General features: G+C 56.2%; 1 long non-coding RNA gene across 1 annotated transcript; it reads left to right on the forward strand.

Moving 5' to 3' along the window:
• Window positions 1-11135: 11135 nt before the first annotated feature.
• On the forward strand, window positions 11136-13957 carry LOC120761827 (uncharacterized). Its single transcript, XR_005703746.2, has 3 exons — window positions 11136-11315; window positions 11585-11695; window positions 13275-13957. It is a non-coding gene; the product is annotated as an uncharacterized LOC120761827 (long non-coding RNA).
• Window positions 13958-14094: the final 137 nt, after the last annotated feature.

Genomic DNA, 14094 nt, shown 5'->3' on the forward strand with positions numbered 1-14094 from the left:
GGAAACTCATCCCACGCACAGCGTGGCACCCACTGTGGGAAGAGAAGGATGGTGCTTGCAGCAAAAGCTGCTCTGTTACTGCTCCAGGCTTCTTTGGTTCCCAGTTTCCCACTGAGAGGGAATGGGCACCTCTGGGTGCTAAAATGGGATAACTTCCCTGGCCAGGGATACACAGGGAAAGGAACGGTGGGAGGAAGGAAAATCCGAAAGCTAGTGCCAAGCATAGGGAAGAAAATACACATTTTATGCATTACATAAGTATATAATATGTAATTCTATACAAATGTAATTCTAGAATCCTGTTCCAAGGAGTGTTGTGGAGCTAATTTATGGGCTCACAGATTTTGGTTGGAAGGGACCGTAAATCCCATGGCAGGGACACCTCCCACTGTCCCAGGCTGCTCCAACCTGGCCTTGGGCACTGCCAGGGATCCAGGGGCAGCCACAGCTGCTCTGGGCACCCTGTGCCAGGGCCTGCCCACCCTCACAGGGAACAATTCCTGCCCAATCTCCCATCCATCCCTGCCCTCTGGCAGTGGGAGCCATTCCCTGTGTCCTGTCCCTCCAGCCCTTGTCCCCAGTCCCTCTCCAGCTCTCCTGGAGCCCCTTTGTGCCCTGGCAGGGCTCTGAGCTCTCCCTGGAGCTTCTCCTCTCCAGGTGAGCACCCCCAGCTCTCCCAGCCTTTCCTCACAATATATTTTATATAATATAAACATCAGGCCAATGGCTACAAGAGAATCACCAAAATTCCAGCTTTTTCCCAAAAGCCCTGGCTATTCCCAAAACAGGGGCTGCTCAGAGGATTTGTTTCCTTTTTCCCAGCCAGACTAAACAAAGGTGCTGCCAGCTGGCATCCGAGGAAAAATCTGCACAGGGACCCAGCCAGCAGCATCCTCCAAACCAGCCGCACATCTGGGGCACAAACAGCATCCTCCAAACCAGCCCCACATCTGGGGCACAAACAGCATCCTCCAAACCAGCCCCACATCTGGGGCACAAACAGCACCGAGGGCAGGCCCTGAAATGGGAGGAAAATGCCTTGGCTGAGGCAGGAGGTGGGAAAATGAGGAATGAGGAGCACGGGAGAGCAGAGCGTGGAGCAGAGCTGGTGCCTCCTGCCCTACCCCGGGCACCCGACCTGTTCCTGCTCAGGAAACGCCCCAGACCATTCGGCACATCCTTCACAGCCAACCTGTCTGCAGGGGAGAGTGAGGGCTGGCAGGGAGGGATGGGTCCCCAGGATGGCAGGATCCTGGCCCCAGGAGATGGCAGGATGGCCCCAGGGGATGGCAGGATCCTGGCCCCAGGGGATGGCAGGATGGCCCCAGGGGATGGCAGGATCCTGGCCCCAGGGGATGGCAGGATGGCCCCAGGGGATGGCAGGATCCTGGCCCCAGGGGATGGCAGGATGGCCACAGGAGATGGCAGGATCCTGGCCCCAGGGGATGGCAGGATCCTGGCCCCAGGGGATGGCAGGATGGCCACAGGAGATGGCAGGATCCTAGCCACAGGGGATGGCAGGATCCTGGCTCCAGGGGATGGCAGGATGGCCCCAGGGGATGGCAGGATCCTGGCCCCAGGGGAGGGCAGGATGGCCCCAGGGGATGGCAGGGTCCTGGCCCCAGGGGAGGGCAGGATGGCCCCAGGGGATGGCAGGATCCTGGCCCCAGGGGATGGCAGGATGGCCCCAGGGGATGGCAGGATGGCCCCAGGGGATGGCAGGATCCTGGCTCCAGGGGATGGCAGGATCCTGGCCTCAGGGGATGGCAGGATCCTGGCCCCAGGAGATGGCAGGATCCTGGCCCCAGGGAATGGCAGGATGGCCCCAGGGGATGGCAGGATGGCCCCAGGGGATGGCAGGATGGCCCCGGGGCTCCTGCCCTGACCTGTGCATCACCAGCTGCCAGGGCACAAGACACATCGCCCGTCCCTTCCAGGGCTGACTCCTGCATTCCCTGCTCTGGATCCACCTCAGAGTGCTCTGGGATCCTGTCACCTTCCCCTGCCTGTGCTAAGGCTGATGAGATCAGTTTGCCTTGGAGGGGTGGCTCCGGCCTTTGTTTGGGATTTTCCAAGCTTCACAACCCACAGCACGAGTCCCACTGCGAATCTGTTGGGTGGTTCTCAAGCCCCACGCTGAGGTTTCAGCATTGCAGAAGTTTTGGCTGGCTGGGCTCATTGCAAAGGCATCAATTTCACCCTCTAATAGGCACAAGAAACTTGATTTCAGGCCCACTCACAATGCTGTAAATCCAGGCTAACCATATTAAACTCAGGGCAGCTGATGCCAGAGACTTAAAACCAGCATGAGTAAAAGTCAGCCTGGCCTGAGGCCACCCTGGGCTGCTTTGTACAGCAGCCCAGAGAAATTTCTCCATAAATGTTCCATTAATATTAACAGCTAAATCCCTGGCCTGCCTTAAAACCCTCAGCCCCACCTAAATTAGCAGCAAGAGATCTGATTTAATTTGCTCCCAAGGCTGACAGACCACAGCAGCAGTGGCTGCAGGCTGATGTAGTTCCCCTGGAGTTAATCACGTTTATTTCTGTCTCTAACAGGGGTACAAACACTGCCCTGGCTGAGGACCAACCTTTTGCTCCATCCCTTTTCAAGGCACAGGAGAAAACCTGAATGGAAACCACCAAGCCCCATGACTTCTTCAATTCTTCACCTAAATTTCACCTAGTGAAAAATTCCCCAGGAGTACGAAACCTAGTGGGTCATTTTCTCCTTCAAGAAATGATTTTTGAGGCTTTCTAGAAATCTCTCACCACGAGGAAGAGCTTTAAATAAAACACACCCTCGAGGTGATGCATCGGTCCTCGAGCTATGCCCAAAACATGGGGTACACCAGGCAAAATTCACTTTTTAATAGTAAGGAGAAGCCTTTTTTTCCTGAATTAAAGGTAGCAGCAGCCAAGTACAGCCCTGGTCCATCCTGCCCCTAATAAATCCTTTAGCACAGATTTTCTCCAGACATATTTGGCTCAGCAAGGCGCAGCTCAAACCTTAAAATTTCCCCGGTCCCCTGATTAACCATGTCCCAAACTAATCCCAAAGCAACGGTTTAGCTGGGGTGAGGAGGAGGAATTAAACACGATGTCATTAATTAATAGCTATTTAAACAGAACAGCCTAAGCCAGAGGGCATTTCTTGCCAGCTGCCTCGCTGCCCCATGTCCCAGTAAACCCAGCCTGGCCACTGGTTTGGACTGGTGTTGTTGCACAGGTGCCCACACCGAGTAAAAAACACAACCACAGCTTTTACAGGCGAGGCAAATTCGGGCTTTTGAATTGTTTCAGATCATGTGAACAGTCAGTTTTAGTTTCTGTTCATAACGTGAACGGACTGAAACCTGAAACCAGAAAGAAATCAGAGAGAAGCAGAAGAGTGGGCAGCTTGTAAGAGAAAAAGAAAAGCTCGGTAGCAAAACCTCCCGGTTCAGAAAAATAGAAAGTGGTAGGAAGAACCAGCAGAGTGGCAAAAGAAGACTTTCAGAAAATCAGAATGGGAAATACAACACCTACAAATGAGGATGTCAGGGTAAACACCATCCGAGAGCGGCACGAGGATTTAGTGATAAATGTTAAGATGTAATGTGAGATGGAGATAAAAGAGTTAAGGGAGATGCCAAAAAAAGGGGGTTCTGCATTCATCTGAACTAAGAGAAGAAAAGGAAACACAGGGAAAGCTACAGTATTAAACACCCTTCTTGCTTCAGTTTTCAGAGAAAAAAACCCCCATGCTTCATTCTCCCCATGTGCCCAACAACAAGGCAGGAATAAACACTGCTGTCTGTTTATCTGAATTTATTTATTAACTAATTAATTCCTTTTTAAAAGCATCAGATAGATACTCTGGTATTGAATATTCTGGTATTTAAAGGGTGAAAAACTCCAAGGGCTACCAGCTGCCCCAAAACCCCCTTGCAGACAGTGGAAGGGGGTCCAGAGGAAGGGCAGTGATGAGCTGGTCACCCCTGGGAATTGGAGCAGGGATGGTCAGGAACATCCAAAGAACACTCTGTACACGAGCCCTCGGATGATGCAATGGCAAGGGACCTTTCTCAAGAATAAATTAGGCCGCATAAAATTCTTTCTGACACCCATCTGGCTGCGGGGAGAAGAAGGAAGGTGAAATATCCCAATTTATCAGGGTTCCGGGCACTGTTTTCCATGTAGGCCTGGGTTTGGGGGTTTTCCATCTGGGCCTGGTTTGCCTGGGTTTTTATGGCCACGCTGCATGGCTCAGGCTGCTGAAGACCCCACACACGAGCCCTTGAAGCTCTGAGCTGTCTGTTCCCTCACTGCTGTCCCTCCAGAGGAGCTGCAGGGCACTGGAATCTCTACCCAGTGCTCTGCAGGTGAATTATCCCAAAACATTTTTCCTTCCGAGGGTGCCAGTAGCCGCTGGAGGTGCCCAGCCGAGGATGGCAGGGCAGGGAGGCCAGGCAGGGTGCTGGCTCAGGTGCCGCTGGAAGGACTGGCAAGCAGCAGGGATGGAGTACACACGGAATACACCCCGAGGGCGCTCCTGCCCTGGCATCCTGGGGATGTGCTAGTCCCGGCTGGCAGCAGCGCCAACGCCTGCCCGTGCCCCACAGGGGACAAACCGATCTGCTGGCTCACCCCGGGGCTCTGCCACGTCAGCCCCTCCTCCTGAAACCTCCCTGGGCTGGGCATTTTCCATCTCGTGGGCGGCTGTTCTGAGCTGCGTTGGTGCCTCTCTGCCCTCTCGGCAAGGACGGCGCCTTGCTGAGGGCTGGGGAAGGCACTGGGAAAGGATTTGGGGGATTTTGCCATAAAAAGCTCGGAGTCACCTTCATCTCTCCTCAGATCCCTGAATGTTGGGATGGATTAATTAGAAATATTCTGCTTGCAACGACTGGAGAGGAAGGGCCGGGCTGGGCTGGTGGCACAAAGAGGCCACCAAGGTGACAAGAGCCACGAGCAGCTGAGGAATGTTCGGTTCCACAGAAATTCCCCCACCGTCCATGCCAAGAGCAAAGCATCCGGAGAAGCACAGTGCCAGCCTTGGCTCCAAAAAAAAATCCCTTTCCCTGTCTTGTCATCCACAGCCACGGATCGCCACTGCCAGGGTCTGCTGGGCACTGAGAGCCCTCTGTCCCCTCATGCCAGCCCTCGGCAGGAGTGGCCCTGCGGGGACATTGGATCAGAGCCCTGAGTGCTCCTCCCCTGGTTTATTCCCCCCTAAGCGAGCGGATGTTCTGTGAAATGCGTCACCACGGAGCTCAGCTGGGGTTCGGGGAGAGGAGCAGGTGTGGAAATGCTGGGGGCAAAATCCACCAACAAACTGGGAAAATTTGGGGCATTTCTCAAAAAGGGCTCTGAGGGAGCTGGAGAGGGGCTTTGGACAGGGGTCTGGAGTGATGGGACGAGAGAAAATTATTTTAAGATGACAGAGAGCAGGGTTGGATTTTAGGAAGAAATTGTTCCCTGGCAGGGTGGGCAGGCCCTGGCACAGGGTGCCCAGAGCAGCTGTGGCTGCCCCTGGATCCCTGGCAGTGCCCAAGGCCAGGTTGGACACTGGGGCTGGGAGCAGCCTGGGACAGTGGGAGGTGTCCCTGCCCATGGCTGGGTGGGGCTGGGTGATCTTTAGAAGACCCTTCCAACCCAAAATTGTAAATCCATGATTTAGCTCCACAGCACTCCTTGGAACAGGATTCTGGATTAATTCAGGCCTGTGCAGAGCCCACAGGTCATGGAGAGGCTCTGAAATGGCATCAGGCTGGTTGGTGGCTGGAGATGAGGTCCCTCAGGAACTTCAGGTGACATCCTGTGCTCGTGGGCAGCAGGAATTGGAACGGATGAAAGGTTGTTTGCAGCCCATGGATTCATGGGACAACTAATCTTTTAGAGATTTTTGCACACCTGGAGTAGAATCAAGAGGCTGGGGAGTTTGTCAGTAAGTTTGGCATCAGCACTGGGAGAATTGCCCTGCTTTTTCCAAAATCCTGGAGCTCTGGGTGCTGCTCCACAGAAACCACGGCCTCGAGCAGCCCAACACCAACCATAAAGTGCTGAGCACTCCTGGCTGTAATTTGCTGTTTAACAAGGGAACTGAGCTGTTCTGAAAATCCAGCCCAGATTATGGGTTTCAAATGCTAGAAAATCTCTGCCTGAGCTCTTAATCCAGTTTATGGGTTCGTCACAAATGGAGCTGAGCCATTCTTGGAAAGAAAATTTGGCGAAAGGAATTCTTTCTCCACTGCATCAGTAGAAACCACGCACAAAGCTCAGGCCAACCAGTCTGGATGGGGAATAATTAAAACGTGCCACAGGCTCTGTCTGTGAGCGAGAGCAGTGGGCACAGCGGGGCACTGCCAGGGCTGAGTGCATCGACACCAAAACCCACCTGGAGGGCAACTGGAGACTCCTCAATTCCTGCTGGTGCCAAGGAGATTCCTGCCACAGCCATTCCCACAACTGCAGGCTGTGCCCTGGTGCCGTCAGGGCGCAGGAAATCATCTCCCTCTGCAGAGCTCAGTTCTCCTGCTTCAGAGCTTCACAGAGTCATTCTCCCCATTTTTATATTTAATGGGGGAAAAAAAAAACCCAGACCGAAATGAGGCTATTCCTTTCTAAAGTCTCTCCTAAGAGCAGCTCTCTTTAAACAGCTCATATTTACTGCCCGTGTGGGACTCCAAAGAGAAATCTGCTCAGCCGTGGATCTAAAAGACCTCCCTTCACACTAACCCTCAATGATCCCTGCCGCTCTCCAGCAGCCAGGCTGGATTCTCCATTCCTTGCCCACACCAATAAAACATCCATCACCTATGCTTGAATTTGGTTAAGATTCTGGTTAATGGTGCATGAGGTAGAAGAGGAGACTCAGCTGATGGGTTTCGCTGCTCAGTAAAAGCTGGCTGAAGTGGGAACAACAGCCAAGATGGATTTTTGCCATTAAGAACCCATTTGTCCGCTCTCGTGCATGGACAGGAGCAGATGCACTGATTAAAGCCACGGTGGATTTGTGGAGCCTCGCACACCAGCAAGGGAAACTGGGAGTGGAAGAAGAATGTGGGATGTGTTTGCTGCCAACAGACACAAGGAGCACCTGCAGGAGTGGTTGGAAGCGGAGAGGGAGATGATCTCCTCACCCAGGAGACCTCGGGCAGGGCTCGGAGGGGCAGCCTCTCCTCCCAGGCCTCTCTCCACCCATCTTTTCTCTTTATCTTAGCACCATCTAGAGGGATGTGTCTGCACACCCAGAGGGGAACACCCACACAGGGGTGTGGAGTCTTGGGGAAGCCAAGCCTCAGAGGAGCACTGAGCTCCTCCAGGCACCCTCAGTCTGCTCCACAACAGGCTGCAGCCATCCCCCTGCACCTCTGGGAATGGGAATGAAGGGTCCTCCAAAGGGACTGGAGATTGGGAGGTTTGGGGGAGGTCTGGAGGGTCTTGCTCGGGGTTTGGGGTTTTTTCTTGATTTTTTTTAGCACCTACAGATCTTGCATCATCTACAGATCTTGCAGGTTTCAACAGAGGCCGCATCAGGAGTGCTGTGTCCACTTGGGCTCCTCAGCACAGCAGGGACAGGAGCTCCGGGAATGGGACCAGCAGAGATGAGGAAGGGCCTGGAGCATCTCCATGGAGAGGAGCCCCAGCTGAGAGGGGCCCTCAGCCCTGGGTGTGCCCGTCTGTCTCTGGGTGTCCCCGGGTGTCCCTGGGTGTTCCTGTCTGTCTGTCTGTCTATCTGTCTGTCCCTGGGTGTCCCTGTCTGTCTGTCTGTCCCTGACTGTCCCTGGGTGTCCCTGTCTGTCTGTCTGTCCCTGTCTGTCTGTCCCTGTGTGTCCCTGTCTGTCTGTCTGTCCCTGTGTGTCCCTGACTGTCCCTGGGTGTCCCTGTGTGTCCCTGTCTGTCTGTCTGTCCCTGTCTGTCTGTCTGTCCCTGTGTGTCCCTGTCTGTCTGTCTGTCCCTGTCTGTTTGTCCCTGTGTGTCCCTGACTGTCCCAGTGTGTCCCTGTGTGTCCCTGTCTGTCTGTCTGTCTATCTGTCTGTCCCTGTCTGTCTGTCCCTGTCTGTCTGTCCCTGTCTGTCTGTCCCTGTGTGTCCCTGTCTGTCTGTCTGTCTGTCTGTCCCTGTCTGTCTGTCTGTCCCTGTGTGCAGGGAGGGCAGAGCAGGCCTGGGCTCAGCAGTGGCACCAGAGCCACGGGCAGGAACTGATCCAGGGATTCCCCTGCACAGGAGGCAGAACCTTTAGTGGTCAGGGACCAGAGCACTGGGCAGAGAGCAGAGAGGCTGTGGAGTGTCTCCCCCTGACTGGAGACATTCCACTGTAAGAGGCAATTCCTGCGCTCCACGGGCCCCATCTCCCACCAGCCTCACACAGTCCCTGAGCAAGGCCAGGCAAACCAAAGCCCGACCTGCCTGGGCCAGAGATGGGAGGGGAAGCACTCTGCCCTGGCCAGGAGGAGCTTTCAGAATTCACCTGCCGGGGATGAAGGAGCACAGAGAAGCACAAACAGCAGCAAGGTCTGGCAAAGGACGCACGAAAGCTGCATTTCTTCAATCACTGGCTTTAGTCAGGACTAAATCAGTGCTCTGGAGGTGGAACGGGGTAAAGACCCTGGGAAAACCAAGGACAATGCTCTGCCTATGTTTTATCTGTTCGGGGTGTCACCCTTACCTCATACAGTGGGTATCAGAGGGTTTGAGGTCTGACCAGGGGACACAAGGGCAGTGGAAGGCGTCCCTGCCCACGGCAGAGGGTTTGAAACTGGGTTTTGTTTAAGGTCCCTTCCAACCCAAACCATCCTGTGATCCCAAAACTGTCCCTGCAGTGATGAGAGAGTAGCAGAAAAGGAGAGGGAAGGTGCCTTTCCTCAGCCCTGCCCCACACAACCCCAGTGCCCGCTGCAGGGACCCTCTCCAGCCCCGTTTGGGATCACAGGTTTCACCTCCCACATCCCAAATCCAGCTCCTCCAACAGCCACAAAGCAACATCATTGTTAGAAATATGTATTATAAATTCGGCTTTTCGCAGACACTAAGATGAATGCTATACGTATACTGTTAACATATGTTCGCTTTTATTTCTGCTGTTCACAAACCTTAGACATGGTAGCAGTGGTAACTGAGATAGTTTTGAGTGAACTGTCTGTTTTTGGGATAACATCCAGTGAACACGTGATGGGGATCCTGCCACTGACACACCAACCATCAGCACCTGCCCTCTAAAAAAAGAATAAACCAAGGCCCAAAATAGAAGTAATAAAAAGAACGGATTAAAACCACAGCCAAGGAGCACGCATGCTCTAAAAAGGCAAACCCTAAGAGTGGCCGTGCTGAGCAGTTCCTAGAATACAGAAGCTAGTTTGTAGAAAGGATAAATATGCATAATAGTCCATAAATATACAACAGGCTGATGTAATAGAAAAAGCATTTATGGAATGTCCCCGAAGATAGCAGGGGTGCTCTTGGCTGAGCGCCAAGCACCCGGCCGTTAACCCTTTGCTTTATTTATCTCTGCCTCCTATTAGCTTTTTATTAAACTTTTTTAATTTTTTTTTTTTTTTTTTTTACCAAGAGAGAGTACCTCATTTTTCACAATCAGCAACCCCTCCAGCCGAGGCCAGGTCCTCTTTTGTTTTCCTTGACTCAAAGCTCGGAGCAGCTGCCCTGATCCAGCACGGGAGCGCTTTCTCCTTGCCGGGCGGAGCAGGGATCCATCCCCGGCAGGGATCCATCCCCACACGGATCCATCCCGGCAGGGATCCATCCCGGCACGGATCCATCCCCGGCAGGGATCCATCCCCGCAGGGATCCATCCCCGCACGGATCCATCCCCGCACGGATCCATCCCCACAGGGATCCATCCCCGGCAGGGATCCATCCCCACAGGGATCCATCCCCGCACAGGTCCATCCCCACAGGGATCCATCCCGGCAGGGATCCATCCCCGGCAGGGATCCATCCCCGCACGGATCCATCCCCGCAGGGATCCATCCCCACAGGGATCCATCCCCGGCAGGGATCCATCCCCGCACGGATCCATCCCGGCACGGATCCGTCCCCGGCAGGGATCCATCCCCGCAGGGATCCATCCCCACAGGGATCCATCCCCGCACAGGTCCATCCCCACAGGGATCCATCCCGGCACGGATCCATCCCCGGCAGAGATCCATCCCAGCACGGATCCGTCCCCGGCAGGGATCCATCCCCGCACGGATCCATTCCCGCACGGATCCATCCCCACAGGGATCCATCTCCGCACGGATCCATCCCCGCAGGGATCCATCCCGGCACGGATCCATCCCCGCACGGATCCTTCCCCGGCAGGGATCCATCCCGGCACGGATCCATCCCCGCAGGGATCCATCCCCGGCAGGGATCCATCCCGGCACGGATCCATCTCCGCACGGATCCATCCCCGCACGGATCCATCCCGGCACGGATCCATCCCCGCACGGATCCATCCCCACAGGGATCCATCCCCGCACGGGTCCATCCCCGCACGGATCCATCCCCGCACGGATCCATCCCCGCAGGGATCCACCCCCGCAGGGATCCATCCCCGCACGGATCCATCCCAGCACGGATCCATCCCCACACGGATCCATCCCCGCATGGATCCATCCCCGGCAGGGATCCATCCCCGCAGGGATCCATCTCCTCACGGATCCATCCCCGGCAGGGATCCATCCCCGCACGGATCCATCCCCGCACGGATCCATCCCCGCACGGATCCATCCCCGGCAGGGATCCATCCCCGCACGGATCCGTCCCCGCACGGATCCATCCCCGCACGGATCCATCCCCGCATGGATCCATCCCCACAGGGATCCATCCCGGCACGGATCCATCCCCGCACGGATCCATCCCCGGCAGGGATCCATCCCCGCACGGATCCGTCCCCGCACGGATCCATCCCCGGCAGGGATCCATCCCCGCACGGATCCATCCCGGCACGGATCCATCCCCGGCACGGATCCATCCCCGCAGGGATCCATCCCCGCACGGATCCATCCCCGGCAGGGATCCATCCCCGCACGGATCCGTCCCCGCACGGATCCATCCCCGGCAGGGATCCATCCCGGCAGGGATCCATCCCCGCAGGGATCCATCCCCGCACGGATCCATCCCCGCACGGATCCATCCCCGCACGGATCCGTCCCCGCCTGGGACCGGCCGTTCCGGAGCACCATCCCCGCGGGAGGGAGGGACGGAAGCGGAGGAGGAAGCCGAGCTGTTGAGTCATTGCCGAGCTGCCTGAGAGCAGAGAGGAAAGCCAGGCCGCCTGCAAGGGACGGGTTTGCTGAGCGCACGGGAAAATGGTTTGAGTAATAATCAACGGTAAGGAAACCTCAGGTTTGGGGAGAGAGCCGAGAGGGGAAATTCTCTGCGTGTTTCACGGCCTCGGCTGCTGGCGGGGGGAGACAGGCCGGTGCTGGGGGGGTTGGAACACAGCAGGGGCGCAGGCACACGAACGAGCGCCGTTTGTCCCGGTAAATGCTGTCCGCTCCCGGCCCTCTGCTGCGCGTCCCGCAAGCCCCGCTCCGGGCTGCCCGGGGAGGCCGCTCTGGGGGAGCCGCTAATGTCCTCCGTGTCCCCTGTCCCCGCAGCCTGCCGCTATGTGGCCAGGAAGATGAGGATCCTGTGGAGCCGGGAGCCCCGGGAGCCCCGGGAGCCACCGCCCTGCCCGGCGCAGGCAGCGCCGCAAAGCAACGGCCAGGGTGAGTGCGGGCTCCTGGGGACAGGGACATCCCAAAGCCACGGCCAGGGTGAGTGCGGGCTCCTGGGGACAGGGACATCCCAAAGCCACGGCCAGGGTGAGTGCGGGCTCCTGGGGACAGGGACATCCCAAAGCCACCAGGGTGAGTGTGGGCTCCTGGGGACAGGGACATCCCAAAGCCACCAGGGTGAGTGCGGGCTCCTGGGGACAGGGACATCCCAAAGCCACCAGGGTGAGTGTGGGCTCCTGGGGACAGGGACATCCCAAAGCCACGGCCAGGGTGAGTGCGGGCTCCTGGGGACAGGGACATCCCAAAGCCACCAGGGTGAGTGTGGGCTCCTGGGGACAGGGACATTGACACACCTCATCCCAAAGCTGCTGGGACGGGGGGTCAGGGCCCACCTGAGCTCAGCCAGGGGTGGGGGCACCTCTACATTCCCCATCTGCGCTCCCAAGCTGCAAAAGTTTCTCTTCTCCCTTGCTCTGTTTTTCCTCGCTGGGATTTGTTGTTAAATGTTATTCCAGCCCCTGGCAGAGGCGAGGAGCAAATGGCACCCTTTGGAAAAGAGGACTGACGTGTTTTGGGGTGGGATTAGGGGACAAGAGGATGTCTCCTGCTCCCACAGAGCTGTGCCACTCTTTGTCATTCAGGCCCCTGCCAAACACCAAAATACAGCGCCACGCACGGAGCTGGCAGCGAGAGATTCCTGTCCTTGCTTCCCAATCTTCCCTCCCTGGCCCATTTAAATCACGGTTTGAGCCACACTGACTTTGCAGATAAAGCAGAGCCCCGCGTTGGCACGGTGGGCACAGCAAGGACCATCCTGGCCCCTCTGCCCGCCCCAGCCAAGGCATTCTCCAGCATCTCCCGACTGCACTGCTCGGTGTCACAGTGAGCACAGCTCCGAGCAGCGGGCAGAGGAACCTCAGCACGGCAGGGATCTGCCCCACCCGTACTGGTCGCACTGGTTTGGCTGAGTCACTCCCGCTGGCTCCCGAGCAATCGCTCCCAGAGCTGGAGCACATTCCTGGGCAGCTTCCAGGCCGTGCCTGTGACCTCCTGCCCCTGCCAGGAGCTTGGAGCTGTCCTTGGAGACTCCAGGGAAGGTGTAAGGCTGAGCCGTTCCCTTCCTGCCACCCTGAGCTGGGTGGGAGGGGAGGAAGGGGAGTTGTGCACAGGGGGTCCTGAAAATGTCCAGAATTTCACCTGTCCCCTGAAGTGACAGCTGGATCCTGAACAGGGGAGGGAAAGGAAAGGGGCTGTGTCCCTTCACTGGTGCCTTGGTTAGGTGTGTGTGAGGGAGAAGCAGAAGGAAGGAGCAGCTCCCATCCTGCAGTGGGAGGCAGGAATTTGCAGAGGCTCCAGGAAGATCGGGGCAAGCATGTGGATGTCTCAGGGAGAGGAATCAAACTCGTCCTTTCAGCAAAGCTGTTCAGCTCCCTTCTGCAGTTAATTGCTGAGTGTTTAATTGCAATCAGGGCAGCTGAGGTTTCCATAGGACCTTACTGTCCCTTCCAGAACCTTTCCCCTTGGTTAATCCCGAATCCCTCTTGTTTTCTCCCTTCCTTGTCGTTTGCAGATGTAAACCCAGAGCTACCAGCACCCCCCGAAGCATCAGCCTCACTCCCCAGCAACATCAAACCCAGCCAGTGCAGGTCCTGACGATAAAAGCCCTCGTGCTCCTCCCACGAAGGCCACGAGGTTTCCTCCCAGTGATTTTTGCTGGAAATCCTGCAGCCCAGGGATTGGAAATATCAGCAAACCCCTGCAGCATCTGCTCTCGGCACAGAAGCACATTGATAGAAAATACCCTGATCAGTGTCTCATGACCAGAATTTTCTAGTTGGCAGGGAAAAAAAAGAAGATTCCCAATGTGTATCAGATGCTCCTGCCACCCGTGGGCCATGGAATGCCAGGGGAAGGGCAGGAGCCATTGCATCCTAGCAGGGAATTAGATTTTTATGCTGTGAAACCAAATTATGCTCCCAGTGACATTGGTACAAATTCAGACAATTTCCACGAGGGCAAAATCAGTTCCTGAGCTGGAATTTTGGAGCTCAGGTGTGTGGGAATCCCTTTCCCCGTGCCCAGCCAGCAGCCAGGTGATGTGCAGAGCTGCAGGGACCCCGGCAGGATGTGCCCCCAACCCTCTCCTGTCACAGAGCAATGACAGCAGAACCCCAAACCCCACAAGTGTGGGGGGGATTCTGCCCGACCCCCTCCTGTGACAGCTCAGCCTGAAGTAAAGGTGGATGAAAATCAGCTGGTCGGGAGTGTGGTGGGTTTTCCTTCTGGAATGAGTTTGGTGGCACTGCAGTGCTTGGGATCCTGCACTGCCAGCATGGGGGGATAAGGGGTCGTTTGGGGAAGGGTCGCTGATAAGGGGATCTTTGTTGGGG

The sequence above is a fragment of the Hirundo rustica genome, chromosome 20 (genome assembly GCF_015227805.2).
Source record: "Hirundo rustica isolate bHirRus1 chromosome 20, bHirRus1.pri.v3, whole genome shotgun sequence".
Taxonomy (NCBI): Eukaryota; Metazoa; Chordata; class Aves; order Passeriformes; family Hirundinidae; genus Hirundo; species Hirundo rustica.